The 15,714-nt window shown below is 37.1% G+C and overlaps 1 protein-coding gene across 15 annotated transcripts in view; it reads left to right on the forward strand.

Annotated features, from left to right (window-relative positions):
• The window catches only part of BBX (BBX high mobility group box domain containing), a 268,690-nt gene that overhangs the window by 97,237 nt on the left and 155,739 nt on the right, over nt 1-15,714 (forward strand). For 8 of the 15 annotated variants that reach the window (XM_032406469.1, XM_032406474.1, XM_032406468.1 and 5 more), the window contains one exon: nt 11,262-11,335. The exons of the other annotated variants lie outside the window; for them this stretch is intronic. The gene's annotated coding sequence lies outside the window, so the exon portion shown is untranslated. The remainder of the gene's footprint in view (nt 1-11,261; nt 11,336-15,714) is intronic. 15 annotated transcript variants of the gene reach the window in all.

Consider the following 15,714-nt stretch of genomic DNA (forward strand, 5'->3'; position numbering starts at 1 on the left):
ATGCTACTAAGTTTAGACTACAGGTGTTATTTTTCAGTGATACAAACAAAGATGGCAGAGCCTACTTACAAATCTGTGGACATGCTTTCACGTTACCTACCTACTTTCATTACTCCACATATAGAGATATTTTTACTTAAACTTAATAATGCCTTTTAGCATGCAAATTTTACTCCTCAGTGAATATTGTCAATATTCTCAGTCATTCATGTAAGAGCAGGTTTTGATATGGAAGATGGTAGAATGAAACTCGCCAGTCCCTGTGGTAAGGTGAAGAGTCTTTGGGGGAGAGGAGATTTGTGAAGAAAGTTGGAAGACACCAGACCTCAGCTTTAATTTTGCTTAGGATCGATTCTATAGTACTTTTCTTCTTCTAATTTTAAACATTCATGTCACACATAAGCAAACAGTTCTTTGTGTTTGTTGAGACTCTTTGCCAAGTAGCTAAATGTTTATGGGACAGAAACTGTGGTGTTTGTTGGAACCTTACAATGAAATTTAGATGGTTACAGCTGCCTTGTAGTCTTCCTGAAATATGTGTCATATGGTATGTTGGTATTGTCAAATTTATCTTAGCCTTATCATTTCCATCTCTCTTCTTGCCCTAATTCCCACCATCCTCTTTGGCGAGTTAAGTGACCCCAGATCAGGGTGGTGGTGAAGGTGGGATGGGCAAAAGAGTTGAATCTTCAACTCTGTTTTGCTCTGAGAAAGAAATATGGCTCAGAATATAAGTAGAAGTGTTATTTGAGTTCTCATATTTGAACTTCAAAAGAGAGTTCCCTTTTAATAGTGCCTGTCCTCTCCTCTACCTCTGTTTATCTAATGTACCATTCTCAGTTCTCTGTAAAAATACCACATATTCAAAATACTCTGTAAGCTTTGGAGGGAGGAAGGGGAATGGGAGTGGAGTATGGGATAAAAGGGACCTAACTAGTTAATTAAAATTATCTTGTTAGCAATGTTGAACTTTGTTGCAGGTTTTACTATAAACTATAAAATTCCAAATCTATTCAAGTCTGTATCTTAGACGACTGTATCTTGAAGTTTTCTCAAACTTCATTATACAAAACTCTTGATGCTGACTAGATTCATTGAAGACTATGAACTACGTGCCAGATCAGAATCCACAGTGTATTACTATTCTTCCTATTACTCTTCACCCCCAAAGTAGAGTTTTTCAATTCAAATTGAAGTTGAGTTTTAACTGTGTTGTTGAATCAGGTTTTTGACATTTCTGAAAAATACAAAAGCATTCTTGATATAGCTAATGTTTAAAAGTATATCCTAGGTCTGAATTTACATTTAAATGATACTGCTTTCCTTGTATCTATCTTACTTCTGAAGTAGGAAATAAGTACTTGTGTTGTTGCTTTTTAAATTATAGCAAACTCTTTGGGATCTGAGTAACCATAGAACTCAGTACTTTTAGGTTGAGATTTTTGGTTGTGTGTATATGTTCATAGGTGAACACATCACATATTTATGTTCAACTTTTATGAAAGAGACCTGGGTCAAATAAGCTGATATGAGAGATTTTGTGAAGAAAATAATTTCCAATATATTATATGATACCCAGCTCTTTGGTTCTTTCTTGACTATGACTATCTATAAAAGTAATAAAACAAGTTACCAAGAAGATTCGGTTTAAAAAATTCTATTCAGCATAGTTTTGGTGTCATATTTTAATTCTTCAAGAATTGGTTATTTTTTTTTCCCAGAACTATGCATGGTAACTGTCACAAAGCAAAACACTGTATTACCAACTATTCCATGTTATGTTTTCCCCCTCCTCCTAAGTCTAAGAAAATATATAACTTCAGGCATGGAAAATGAATTGTGTGCCACTCTGTACTTAAGTATAAAGCACACATAACAAATTTCAAGACATTGGAAATGCCTTTAGAATTGATTTTAGATGTCAGATTAACATTAGCCAGTTTTTCAGTGTTTTTAAAACCTGAATCTTTTCTTTATAGGAAATCTAAATAGAAAGAGAAATTGGTGTTGCAGGAGTACAGACTGAAAATTTAAACATCTCTATCTATTGAGTGTCATAATGTGCCAAAAAATTGGAATTAATTTGTTGAAATTAGGATTTGAAATAACGTAAAATAAATCCGTGCTCCCTTTCATTTCTTTTCAGAAGATAGGTGGTCCAGTAGTTTTATGTTCTTTTTCTCTATTGCAACAAAAATATAAACCATTCTTTCTTTTCTCCTTTCACTTCAAGCACTAGTAAGAGTGTAATACATCTGTTATTTTGTGTATTGTGTCCCAATTCAGGTTTCGTACCCATTTCTCACCCAACCACAGCATCCAAGTGGAATAAGCTGATGGGTGGGCCTAGGTGATCTTTCTATTCCTGAAACTTGGGTAGAATTAGATCAGTCCCACACAAGGTACTTGGTCTGTGAGCATAGAGGACTATTTTCCCAAAAATCAGAGTGCTTCTTTTACCAGAAAATGGGAGATATATGTGTACTAGGTGGGCAAATACATTTATGTCTATTATAATCTACATAAGCCAGTACAGAAAAATGCGCTTTTGTGGCTGATTATTTTCTCATTTAAAAAAGACTTTGACAGTGAGTTTCCTTTTTAGCTTGAAAAATTGAAAAATCTGATTTTGTTAATTATAAAAGAGTTAAAATTTCAAAATATTTACTAGCAGTTTTGTGAACCATGGCAACTCCTGATGTCTCTAGGGCTGCTTCAGGATATGCCGTTCACTATTCACCTTGTATTGCATGTCATTGGTGGCCCTTGGGGTTGTAGAACGCTGAGCTCTGAAGGGTTGCTGTACTGGAGTTCATGACAAAGGATTTCTTTGTGTCTACCAGTGGGAATATCTGGAGAATATTTTCTTCGATTTTTTTTTTTTGAATTGGCATAATTTGAACGAAATATTTTATATTACTTTAAATACTGACTACCATAGGAGTAGTAGCAACTAATGCAGGGGCATTTATTGGCGCTTAGTGGCTGGTGGAGCATTGTGCTGTACAGAGGTCGTTGTTGTAGGGCATGTGCTTAGTTTTAATGGAGGGCATAATTTTAATTGGTACAAGGTGTTTCTGGTGGGAGTGAGCGTATTTAAAAGAGAATTACTGTTTATATATTTTCAACTGTCATTGTCATTTTTAGTCAATATTCAATTTTTTTAAAGATTTTATTTATTTGAGAGAGAGAGAGAAAAAAAAGAGAGAGCCAGAAGAGAAGGGCAGAGGGAGAAGGAGAGAAGCAGACTCCCCGCTGAGCATGGAGCTTGAGGCGGGGCTCAATCTTAGCACCCTGAGATCATGACCTGAGCCAAAATCAAGAGTTGGATGCTTAACTGACTGAGCCACCCAGGCGCCCCATAGTCAGTATTTAATTTTAATATTGTTAGAATGAACTGCATTGACATTCACATTTTTTAAAGTTTAATAAACTATTTTTTTAGGGCAGTTTCAGGTTTGCCACAAAACTGAGTGGGAAGTACAGAGTTCCTGTAGACTACCTTCCTCCACGCATGTCAGCAGACTTTAACATTTTTACTCCAAGGTATTTATAAAGATATTTAGAAACACAAAGAGATATTTTGCATGCTGATTTCTACAACTAAAAAATGTGGTTCTCTGCCTTCAGACTAGGAAGGGAAGGTGTTCCAGAGCCAGGAAGCATTCTCTGACCCTCTAACCTTGAGCGTGGAAAGTTAGGCCCTATTTTATGATCCTTTTCCAGGTAAATGTTGCTACTCTGAGGACCACAGGGAGAATAAAGATCTAATGTAACCTAGTCTGCAGCATCATGCTGTTCTATTGATGGTAAACCGGAGCCCTGGGTTCTGGCCTAGCTCTGACTCTAGCTTGCTGTGGTCCAAGGGGTGAATGGAGTGGACTGCAGTTCTCATATGCCACCAGCATTCTGTGATTCCATGGCTTATTGGAATCTCTAGTGGGGAATGACATCACATCCTGCAGGGTTAGCAGAGTGGAGGAATGGGGAAAGCACTGTGAAGACCTGGGGTATTTATTGGACACAAACCAGCTGAATGCCTTTTGTCCAGTCACTTAACCTTTTTGGGTTTGTCTTGGTTTCAGCTATGAAAATGTTGTAATTCGACTTCACAGTTTCCCTCTAAGGAAAGGTTTTGGATCTCTCTGATTTAAAGTAATCACTGTATAGTATTATGTGTCCCAGGAACAACTGCTTTGTCAATAAATAACTTCAAATAGAGTGTATTGACACTTAGTGTGGCTTTTGGGCAGATTCTTTGTGTCTTCATATCAGGAATATTCTTGCAATTCTTGCAGTTAGCATATCTGGATCAGCGTCTTTCTGTAACTAAGCTATTTGCTAGATAGACATTAAGGCACTTGAAAGGGACAGGGACTTTTTCTTAAATAGTACAGTTTTTTTTAAAAAAAATAACACAATGTAAATTTCAATAGAAATGTGCATTTTATTTATTTTTTATTTTTTTAGATTTTATTTATTTATTTGTCAGAGGGAGAGAGAAGAGAGAGTGCACAAGCAGGGGGATTGGCAGGCAGAGGGAGAAACAGGCTTGCCTCTGAGCAAGGAGCCCAGTGTGGGACTCGATCCCAGGACTCTGGGATCATGACCTGAGCCAAAGGCAGATGCTTAACTGACTGAGCCACCCAGGCATCCCAGAAATGTGCATTTTAATAACATCACATAATTTTGTTATATTTTTATACTTCTTTAAATTGTGCAGTTTAATTAATTAATTCGGGAAAAAAGGGAAAGACCAGTGACCTTTACCTCTCAGAACAGGATATTTTCCATTTAAAGTTAATGTAAATTACAAATGACTAACTTCCTTTTTTTAATCGAATGACTTTGGACTAAATTGTTTAAGTAAATGTGATTTTCTATATATTGTGAATTACTGCTGAAGTGAAAACAGGTGAAAGGAACCCTTTCTTATGTCAAAGGACAAGGTGGTCTTGAGGTTTGTCTAGTGGGTTTTATTCACAGAACGCCTCCCTGAAGGTTCAGACTAATTCCTAAAGTGTGTAGGCCAGGCTTTATTTGGTCTAACCCACGTAAAGCATAGGCACGTTATCCCACAGGGCTGAGATTATCCTAACCTTGTATTTTCCAGCTCAGTGCTCAGTGGCTTGATAGAGCTAATGAATCTTCCCAAAGTACCTGGGGGTTCCCTGTTGGTATTCCTGATGTAGCTGCTGGCAAGCATGTTTTTATACTCTTCCTGGAAGTGAAACTCCTTCTGCCTTAAATGTGCAATTTCCCCTGCCTGAGAAGGTCAAAGGCACATTTATGTAGTTCACAAGAGAATAAAAGAGGCATTCAGTGCTCCCCTGCCAAGCCAGCTGACGGGACTAATTCTTACTCATTTTCCACCTCTACTTAAGGAAACTGCAGAAATTCATGGTTCCACCATGGTCCCTGAAACAACAATCTTATTGCAAATGAACATTATAATAAAATATCCATATTATCAAATCAGCTCATGTACCTCAAAATTGGTAGGAGTAAAAAGTGGCTGCTCTCAGACTATCAGAGTTAAACATATGTTAAAACCACCTAAATTAAAACAAAATCTATAGCGAAACCCCACTGGAAAAACTAGCAATTCACTTAGCATCCAAATGCTGAGAATATTCAAGGCAGATTTCAGTGCTTTCACAATGTAACTCTGTTAAATGCCTTTCTATCATTTAGTTTTAACTCTAGTGAGATTACTAACATTTATTGAGCACGTACTATATGTCAAGCCCTTAGTATTTATATCTTATAATAATTGAAGGCAACCTAAATTTAGAGGTGGAGGGATTGTTATCTCCATTTTGTAGGTGAGGAATGGAGACTCCGAGAGTCCCAGGAATTGGCCCACAATTACAGGGAGTAAATGGTGGATGCAGGGTTTGGCCCTGAGGTCATTGTGCTTTGCAGAACACCATGCCGCCAACTATACTCTGTTCCCTGAGACTATGGAGAAAAAAAAATGAGCAAATTGTGTTACTTTCTCATTTGCCCACATTTCATGTTCCACTTTCTGATGTGAACCCAGCACTTCCGCCAGATCTGCTTCCTATCCCTTCTAGCATGCTTCTTCCCATGTGCCCGTAACACTCTCCTCCATCTCCTCTCTCCACTGGTGCTGGAGGTTCCAGCTTTATTCATCTTCTGCATAAAGATTCCCATGTGCATCCTAACTTTTTAGAATTCTTGGCTTACCATTTCAGCATACATTTCTATTATTATTTAATGTGTATGTATGCGTGTGTGTGAGACAGAGGGTGTAATCACCCAACTAGATCATCAGCTTCTAAAAAACAGCAACTCTTATACTACCTTTTGCAGTGTTAATACATGGTGGTCATTATCTCAAGCTGTATAAAGGTTCTGTCATTTGCATCTCTGTGCTGTTGGCATATAGATGGGTGGTAGTTTTTAAAGCATCATTTTATAATTGGTCAGTTTTGAGTGCTGAAAGGGAGAGGATTTCCAAGTCTTTCATCTTGCTATTATAAGAGGTCCATGTTAAACAATGATTGCTAGAATTTTTGGTCTCTGCCTGCTAGTGTTTTCTAACAGCTGACTGGGAAGTCCAACTGTAATGACTTAGAAGTTACTTTGGTGTACTGTTAGATATCTAGCGAGCTCTTGTTATGCCTTTATTACTGTGTTTAAGATGTCTTAACCGAAAGGCTCTGGGTCCTGAGGAAATGCAAGGGTGGGGGTGGGAAGGTGACAAAGAGGTACTTTGGATTTGGATTTTCTTTTAAGAGATTTCCATTTTCAGTGTAGCTGACACTTGTAGTATCTGTTAAAGATTGGTGCCTGGCCAGAATGCCTGTGAAATAGCTGTGGTTTAAGCTTCAAGTATAAAGGTTTTAACAAAAGTGTTGGCAATATAATGTATGAATAAAGACAGCACTTGTTAAAAAGCGTCTATATGTGTGTGTATGTGTACACGTCTATGTGTATGTGTGTGTCTTTATAAGTATATATCTCTCTGCAGTTATCTTTGTTCGTATGAAAAAATTTTATTTCGTGAAGTGACTTAACTGGAAGTCAGACTATCAGCTTATTATTTCTAGGAAAAGCATCCTTGGCCTGTGGTGTGGGCCACAGTGACCTGAGGTGGGGAATTCATTGGCCAAAATTGCAAAACAGCTGGTATGCCTTTTCAGTACTGTACTATTGAATAATGTGCCTGATGCCGCTACTGAGGAGACTAAAGGGATGTACAGTGGAGTGGAGTGGGTGGGAGGCCTTAGGCACACACAGGACACGGAAGGCTAGACTACACATATGCTATATCCCACAGAAGTAAGAGCTTGGAGTTTGTATTTAAGTTTTATTTGTAGCATGTAGTATATAAAAGAGTGAGTTGAGGAAAATATAAAAATTGTACTCATGTAAAAAAGTAGTTTTAAGACAGGAAAAATCTTTTAAGAGAAGCTGCACTGTAAAGTATGGGGGTTGGACTACATGTCGCTGGGAAAATGGAGGAAACCAGTGAAAGACTTAGCGCAAGAGTGGGTATTAAGACTGTTATTTGTGACCTGGACTTGTTTTGGCTTTCAGAGGTCATGCTGACTCTTGGATTAGAAATGTAGTCTCTTTCAAAACACAAACATTGAAAATAATAATTTTCAAATGTGCTTTCTTGGGTTCTCCATTTTGTTTTGTTCAGGTGTAAAACCATGAGTATTCTATTTTTCAGGAGGATGAGGAAAAATCTATTTCCTTTTCTAGCCGTTTGGCTATTTTTTTTGTTGTTTCTGGTGCCGTAAGTGGAGAGGCATCTGTACCATGCATTGTATCATGCCTAACAATTTTTTTTTTCATTTGAATGTAATTGTTCCTTAGCAAATAATTGCAGTCCAGAATGACTTTTATTGAGCTTGATTGAATTAAGGTTATGTATGAAAATGAGTTAGTTAAAGCTTAATCTATTACCCGGAGAATTGATGAAAACATCAGAAAAGCAGTCATTCATGGGGATTAAATATTCCTCCATGTAAGTGGGCAACATGGTTGCCTTGGAGTCCCTTCTGCACTGACCGGGTAGTAATGACATCAGGGTGCAAAACACACAACACACACTGTTGGCCTAAAAGGGGAGTTTACCGTGATGTGCCTTTGAATGTTATACTGTACATTAACACTAATTGGGAGTCTGTCTCGTTGTAAGAAGTGGCACCTCACCTTTTTTAGTATAATAGGCTTTTCAAAACATAGCACCCCAAGGGGCAATGTGTAAGCTGTGCCAGAAAGCCAGTTTCTCTGGGATCTTTCAGTGGTTGCTTAGGCCTGATCTTTAAGATAGGTTTTTCACATGCCAAGTCAGATGCCCAATTTGTGGTAAGAGGTAAATAATAGATATTAATAGATAGTTCTCCCACCTGCCATGAAGTTTCTCAGGGGGAATCCTGAGCTGTGCCTGATCGGTCCTGCTAGGTATGCGTCCTCTGGGGGAGGCAGTGTAACGGGGAGGGGGGGGGCAGGCCTTGAGAAGGATCCTTAAAGAGGCAGGGAGCTCTAAGGACGAGAATGAGGGTTGAGAGGAAGCCAAAGTGGGACTCGGAGAACACAGGCCCAGCCTGAGGCCTTTCCCCCTGCTCGTCCAGCAAGCCCCGTCCTTCTGACCCATCACACAGCCACCCAGTTCCAGCAAATAGCAACACCTTGTCAAGTATTTGTAATGCAGAGCAGCTTACGCTGAAACTGCTTTTCTGAAGCTACTCATGTGGGCATCTGTAAGAGCCAGATACAATCTGGAGTCTCTAAGGTTGGCTCTCAGAGAACTCAAAGGGAGTCTGTCTCAGGCAGGATCTTCAGCCTTGAATTTGACCTCTGGCTTCTCTTTCCTAGTCAGTTAAGTCCAGCAAGATTTCTTTGTTACCCTGAGTTTTAAAACCCCTTTTGGCCATGGCATACACAGCATAGTCAGCCTTCTTCCTCTCCCTCCTGACTTATCCAGAGATAGTTGTATGACAGTTGATACATTACTGAATTGTAATCAAAATAAGGTATAGTTATGGTCCATTTTTTGATTGATAGATTGATAGATTATAAATATACTGATTTTATATATATATATATACACACATATATATACATATATATAGATATACTGATTATAGAAACAAACTAATCGAGAAGGGTACCCAAAGATTAGTGAGAATTTATTTTTGAGCTCCTAAAAGAAGTTCTGTGTATAGGATATATTAGCATATTTTATTTCTCAGATAACATGTGCTCACTCTTGAAAAAGTAAACGAATCTTTAAGCCAGAATAAGAATTAAATCGATGCTGTCAATTAATGATGGACCCTCCTTTCCCAATTTTGGCAAATATAAATTTTTTTTTTCGTTTATACCGATTTATTTACCTGACAGTCTTTTATGGTTACTTATTCGTGATTTTTACTCATTTATTTTACATCGTTTCTTTTTTTTCTTTGCACTGTTTATTTTATTTTATTTTTTTTAAAGATTTTATTTATTGATTTGACAGAGAGAGAGAGAGAGTGAGCACAAGCAGGGGGAGTGGCAGGCAGAGGCAGAGGGAGAAGCAGGCTCCCCACAGAGAAGGGGGAGCCCGATGTGGGACTCGATCCCAGGACTCCGGGATCATGACCTGAGCCGAAGGCAGTCGCTTAACCAACTGAGCCACCCAGGCGCCCTGCACTGTTTATTTTAATGGTTTTTTTTTTTCTGTACCGGCTTTTATGGATTTATATGAAGAAAATTATGTGATTAAATATATGAGGTAGTGTATTTTTTTTTATTATGTTATGTTAATCACCATATATTACATCTTTAGTTTTTGATGTAGTGTTCCATGATTCATTGTTTGCATATAACACCCAGTGCTCCATGCAGAACGTGCCCTCTTTAATACCCATCACCAGGCTAACCCAACCTCCCACCCCCCGAGGTAGTGTATTTTTTAAAACAGTATTTTTAACAATGTTAGTTGCCTGTTTTGTGATAATTAAGAATAGACTTCACACCACCATTTGGTTTTTGGAATTGTATGCTTCCTTAGTTAAAAACATAGTCATTTAATTTGAAAGTATTCATATGTGTCTTTTATATTTTGCTTCAAAGATCTGGATTTATTTTTTCATCCATGCTCTTGTTTTAAAAAATATGGATGAATGAGTAGTATCTTGTATGAAGCCACATGAGACCATTTAATATTTTATTCGTTGTTTCTAGCTATCGTTTTCTTCAGTAGCACTGGGTGACAATTGAATCATCTAAGTCTATATAGGATTACTCAGATGAATCATTACACATTTTTTGATATTTATTGTAAGTTCTTCCATATCACAGTGGCTGATTAGGGATAAAACTTCAGTTATGCTATAAGATGACTAATAATATTGATAGAGCTGTAAGCCAGTAAGTGATACCCAGTTTCTAGAGTATGTTATAGCCTGCTGGTTGTAAAGAAATCTCATAATCTGCAGTGGGGTAGGAAATTGTCTCTCTTGGGTGAGTGTGAATTTAGTATACTACCATTGAAGCATCCTAGAAACTAAACAATTATATTTCACATAGAAGCTGAAATAACTTAATTCTTAAAAGTGATGCAATTTAGGTATATGTGTCTATATTTGCAGTATTATTAATGTAAAATATTCCATTTAATTTTTGTGGACAACCTTTTGCTGATTTGATCCTCTTTCTTATATTTACTTCATCACTTTCAGCTAGAAAGTATTTTTTTTTTGGTAACATTTTATCTCTGTGGATGTCTCCTCCTACTCCTCACCTTTTTAAAAAAACTATTGCTTCACTCATTATCTTTAAAACATTTAAAAAATAAATGGTAAGATATTAATATCCTAACCACAGCTTATCTGGTTGTGTTGGGCCAGTCATTTAAAATAACTTGAATCTAGTTAGGATGTCAGCTTAACATCCTGTTTTTCCAGAGGATTTGCCGGCAATTCTGTACTTGATTTTAGCTAAAAACCTGAGAAGTGCTTGCCTGTAAATCTTTGTATCTGTAACTTTAATCTCAGAATTCCCATTGAATAATTTTAGTGACTGTCTTTTTGTTAAATTAAAGTTGACAAAAAACACTTTAGGCTGCTTTCTCTAAATAGTGTTAGCATAGGGATTTTTAATAATTTGCCCAATTTTGATTGTTTGGCTATTATTCATTGTGGGGGGTATAATTTTACGAAAGGACAAAGTGTCAACTTTGTTTGAAAGTCCTTCATGGCTCACCATTTAACCACTTTGCTATGGGTCTTTCACAGAATCCTGCTGCATCACAGAAGCTGGAAATTCTGATGTTCCATTAAAATCACAATGGAAAGTCTTGACTTGACGGGTAAGAGCAGCACTGCAGGTGCATCTTACTTACCTAGAAGCAGTGAAGCAGTCAAGAACTATGTGCTGTCAGAGCTGGTCTCAACTTTTTTCCTATCCGATGCATTCACCTTCTGTACTGATCAGGGAAGTGTGATAATTTTGTGTGGTTGTTTTTGTTTTGTTTTGTTTTGTTTGTGAATTATTCTTTTTTTAAAGTGACGTTTTAATCTCCATCATCAAGTAAGTTAAATTTTCCTTTAAAATCATGAATTTAAAAAAATTAACTATTTCACAATCTCTGATTTGTTTCTCCACAGTGATGTGCTGTTGGTGAAAAGTTTGACTTGAATAAATTGAGGTTACATACCTAAATAAATACTAAATCGATCTATTCCCCATAAGCTATTGCTGTTTGTGTACTGCCTTCAGCTTTGATTAAAAAATGAACCAGTATCAAAGCATTATGGAGTGTTTGTTTTAATCTGTTAAAAATAATAGAGGCAGGTATAGCAGTGTTATGAAACTGTTTTGAATTTGAAAACCACACAGTGAAGAAAAAGTTGAGGTTGTAAAGTATGTATGTGTCAAATTATATCAGACTCTGAAACTCATAGATACTATAATTCTGTCCTTGTACGTAAGTTATTTTCAAAGCTGTTTCTTCAGGAGAAAAGTTTTTACTGGTTTTAAGATACGGCAATAGTATTTTCAGATTAATTTTAATAATGGTGAGCTAAAATTTAGTTTTATTGGGTCAGCCCCACAGTGCATATTTTAACTATAATACCTGAATCCCATCTATGGCTCTTCTAGAGAGACAGAGTGCATGTAGTATATTAAACTTCCAAGAAGTCCATTCATTCTTTCCAATGAATCTCTTTAACATGTAAAATTATTTGACCATGAATCCTTTCATTTTTGTTATATAGAACTCAGTGAGCTACGATGCTGTATCTGTGACAAGTTTTAAGGACTGAGGGATTCATACAATTCAAGAGTTTCTTGATGTTTCAAAGGTTTTCTCATCTTACATGCAGAGTTGTCTCAGTCTGGGAATAAAATGTGTGATGCTTTACTGATGTCTGAACACTTGGTGGTGAACTGATGATTTAAAGACAGGAATTTGATGTAAATTAAAATGAATATTGTTTAGTTGCAGTTTTCAGGACATGAACTTAATCTCTGAGTAATTGTAAGTTAATCTTAAATCTTTCCTGTTTTTAAGTATTTTGATTTGTTAGCTTTTCAAATCTGTCTATATCTGTGGCTACCTTCATATTTTAGTAAGTATATGACTGAACGTTGCTTTTATCATGCGAGTATAAATATAAGGCCTTTGAGCCATTCTTCTGAATGTCATTGTCTAAGATTATACATATATTGTAAAATATGTACAGTTTAGCTTGAATGTGTATTTACTAGGATATTTAAACACCAACAAAATTTTAGTGCCAGTGAGAAGATTGGGATTTAGTTACCATTTTTCCTCCTTTCTATGCTATTCTTTAAGGCACAATTAAGTTTCAAATACAAATTCTGTATTTAAGAGTGCCAGTTAGCATAAGTTGATTTTGGTTTTATTGGGTCAGCAGAATAGACTATAGAATATTTGAATATTGATACTGAAATTTTAAATATGTTCTCAATTATTAATCCAAAAGGGAGTTGAATGTAGTGAGGTTTAAAGAAAATTAAATTTGTGGCAGTATTCTAAATTCGCTGAATATGAATACATCTATAGAAAGTAAAGCTGGACACTTTATCTGATCTGTTCAGAACACTGAATTGTTAATCAGCATTAGTATGGCAGTCTTTCCTTAAGTAGCCATCTGATCTATGATTTCTGAATGTTAATCAGATTATTTCAATAAAATATTTTTTATTGACTATAAGAAATCGACACAAATTCAAATTGCTGATAACATTTAAGAAGCTTAAGATGACACTATATACTTCTAGCTCACATTTACAATCATCATAAATACAGTATTAACTAAGAAATAGAAAAGATGCCATGTGAAACCAGGAGTAATTTAGGAAGCAAATCCTGGAAGATGTTACATGGCAAAAAGATGCCAGGGTCCAGTAAATCTAGGAAATGCGGTTGTATCATTCAGCTTAGGCAAAGTTATGTTTCATTATCCAAAGAGTCCCCAAATCTTAGTGATTTATAGCAGCAAAAATTTATTTCTCACTCTTGTTTATCTTAATAAATCTACTGCCATTGTGCTCAGTGTCCTCTTTGTTCCTCGACCAAAGCTAAAGAAGCATCTCTGGGATGCATAACTCTTATAAGGCTGAAGGAAAAAAGGAATGATGGTAGAAATGTGACTCTTAAAATCGTTGGTCAGAAGTAGCACATGTCACTACCTCTCATTTCACTAGCTGAAGCATGTCACATGGTCAACCCTATGTCATAGGGTAGGAATGGCCTTTTAAGAGGGGATAGGATAAGGAAAGTCTGATTGGGAGGCACAGTGCATATTTTTTTTTTTTTTTTTTTAAGATTTTATTTATTTATTTGACAGAGAGACAGCGAGAGCAGGAACACAAGCAGGGGGAGTGGGAGAGGGAGAAGCAGGCTTCCCGCTGAGCAGGGAGCCCGATGTGGGGCTCGATCCCAGGACCCTGGGATCATGACCTGAGCCGAAGGCAGACGCTTAACGACTGAGCCACCCAGGCGCCCCACAGTGCATATTTTAACTATAATACCTGAATCCCATCTATGGCTCTTCTAGAGAGACAGAGTGCATGTAGTATATTAAACTTCCAAGAAGTCCATTCATTCTTTCCAATGAATCTCTTTAACATGTAAAATTATTTGACCATGAATCCTTTCATTTTTGTTATATAGAACTCAGTGAGCTACGATGCTGTATCTGTGACAAGTTTTAAGGACTGAGGGATTCATACAATTCAAGAGTTTCTTGATGTTTCAAATGTTAAAACTTTTCCCATCATGGAGTAAAGGGTTCTAGTATATATAATAGACTTATGTTATTATGTTATAAATACTTTTTTATTGTTGTTGTGGTTTTTTTGAGGGCGGGAAGGGGCAGAGGGAGAGAGAGAATCTTAAGCAGGTTCCCACACCCAGTGCAGTGCTGGGCTTGATCTCATGACTGTGAGATCATGACCTGGGCCCAAATCAAGAGTTGGTCGCTTAACCAACTGAGCCACCTAGGCACCCTGTTGTAAGTAGTTTTAAAATGAATGAAAATATCTGTAGCCTGGATCCTCTACAGTTTGCATACAGAGTTAGAGAAGGGAAATAATGACACTTAGGGTAATTTCTTATCTATGTGCAATACATCACAGAACTTTGAGAAGTATTATCTAACTTGATGTAGGAGAAGGACGAGAAAATGGGTTCTTTGCTCTTTCCAGTGGCAATATAATAATTTTACCAGGCAGTAGTAGGCAAATGCCTTTACTTAAGATCAGTTACTAGAGGGGTGCCTGGGTGGCTCAGTCATTAAACGTCTGCCTTCGGCTCAGGTCATGATCCCAGGGTCCTGGGATCGAGCCCCGCATCGGGCTCCCTGCTCAGCGGGAAGCCTGCTTCTCCCTCTCCCACTCCCCCTGCTTGTGTTCCCTCTCTCGCTGTGTCTCTCTCTGTCAAATAAATAAATAAAATCTTTAAGAAAAAAAAGAACCATCCTAGAGAGAAAGAATGCAGACACTGTAGAAAGGGTAACAGTTTGTATTCCAGGAGTTTTCTAAGGTGCTCCAACTGAGATCATAACCATTATACAGGAGCTGTGCATTATTGTCTTCGTAGTCTTCTAGAAAATGAGGAGGCACACAGAACTCCTCAGCCAATACTGATTTGAGTAATCCCACGGGTATTATAAGATACTGCTACCAGACCTATGTGGATTAAGATGATTTAAAAATGTAGCAGTATGCAAACGATGCTATGTTTGATAATTTGTAGTTCCTTAAGATTGGGGGACTGAATCTATGGATTCGGAGAAACTTTGGCATAAATCCTACTTCTGGCGCTTTTTAATTGAAAGAATTTAGGTGATTATTTAACCTCTCTGAAACTTTGTTTTCTCATCTTAGTACGGGATAATGGTCTCTACCTCATAGGACTGTGAGAATTAAATGAAATATGTCGAGTCCCCCATGCAGCACCTGGCATATAGGAAGCACTTGAGAAATGGTACTAAAAAAAGAAAGCTGTGGGCAGAGGTCAGGAATCTTGAACACACCATAAAATACCTTTCATAGATGTCTGACAGTGTATGTATGTGTAAAATGTGTTTCTGTACTTATATATAAACACAGACACACACCTCCAGGGGTTTTAAAATATCGCCCTGAATGCATAAGAATCTATGTATTCTTCTACAGTTCTACGGAAAATACAGAGTGGCTTCATTCTTAATACCG

Source organism: Phoca vitulina, unplaced genomic scaffold, assembly GCF_004348235.1.
Source record: "Phoca vitulina isolate PV1807 unplaced genomic scaffold, GSC_HSeal_1.0 scaffold8, whole genome shotgun sequence".
NCBI classification, from domain to species: Eukaryota; Metazoa; Chordata; class Mammalia; order Carnivora; family Phocidae; genus Phoca; species Phoca vitulina.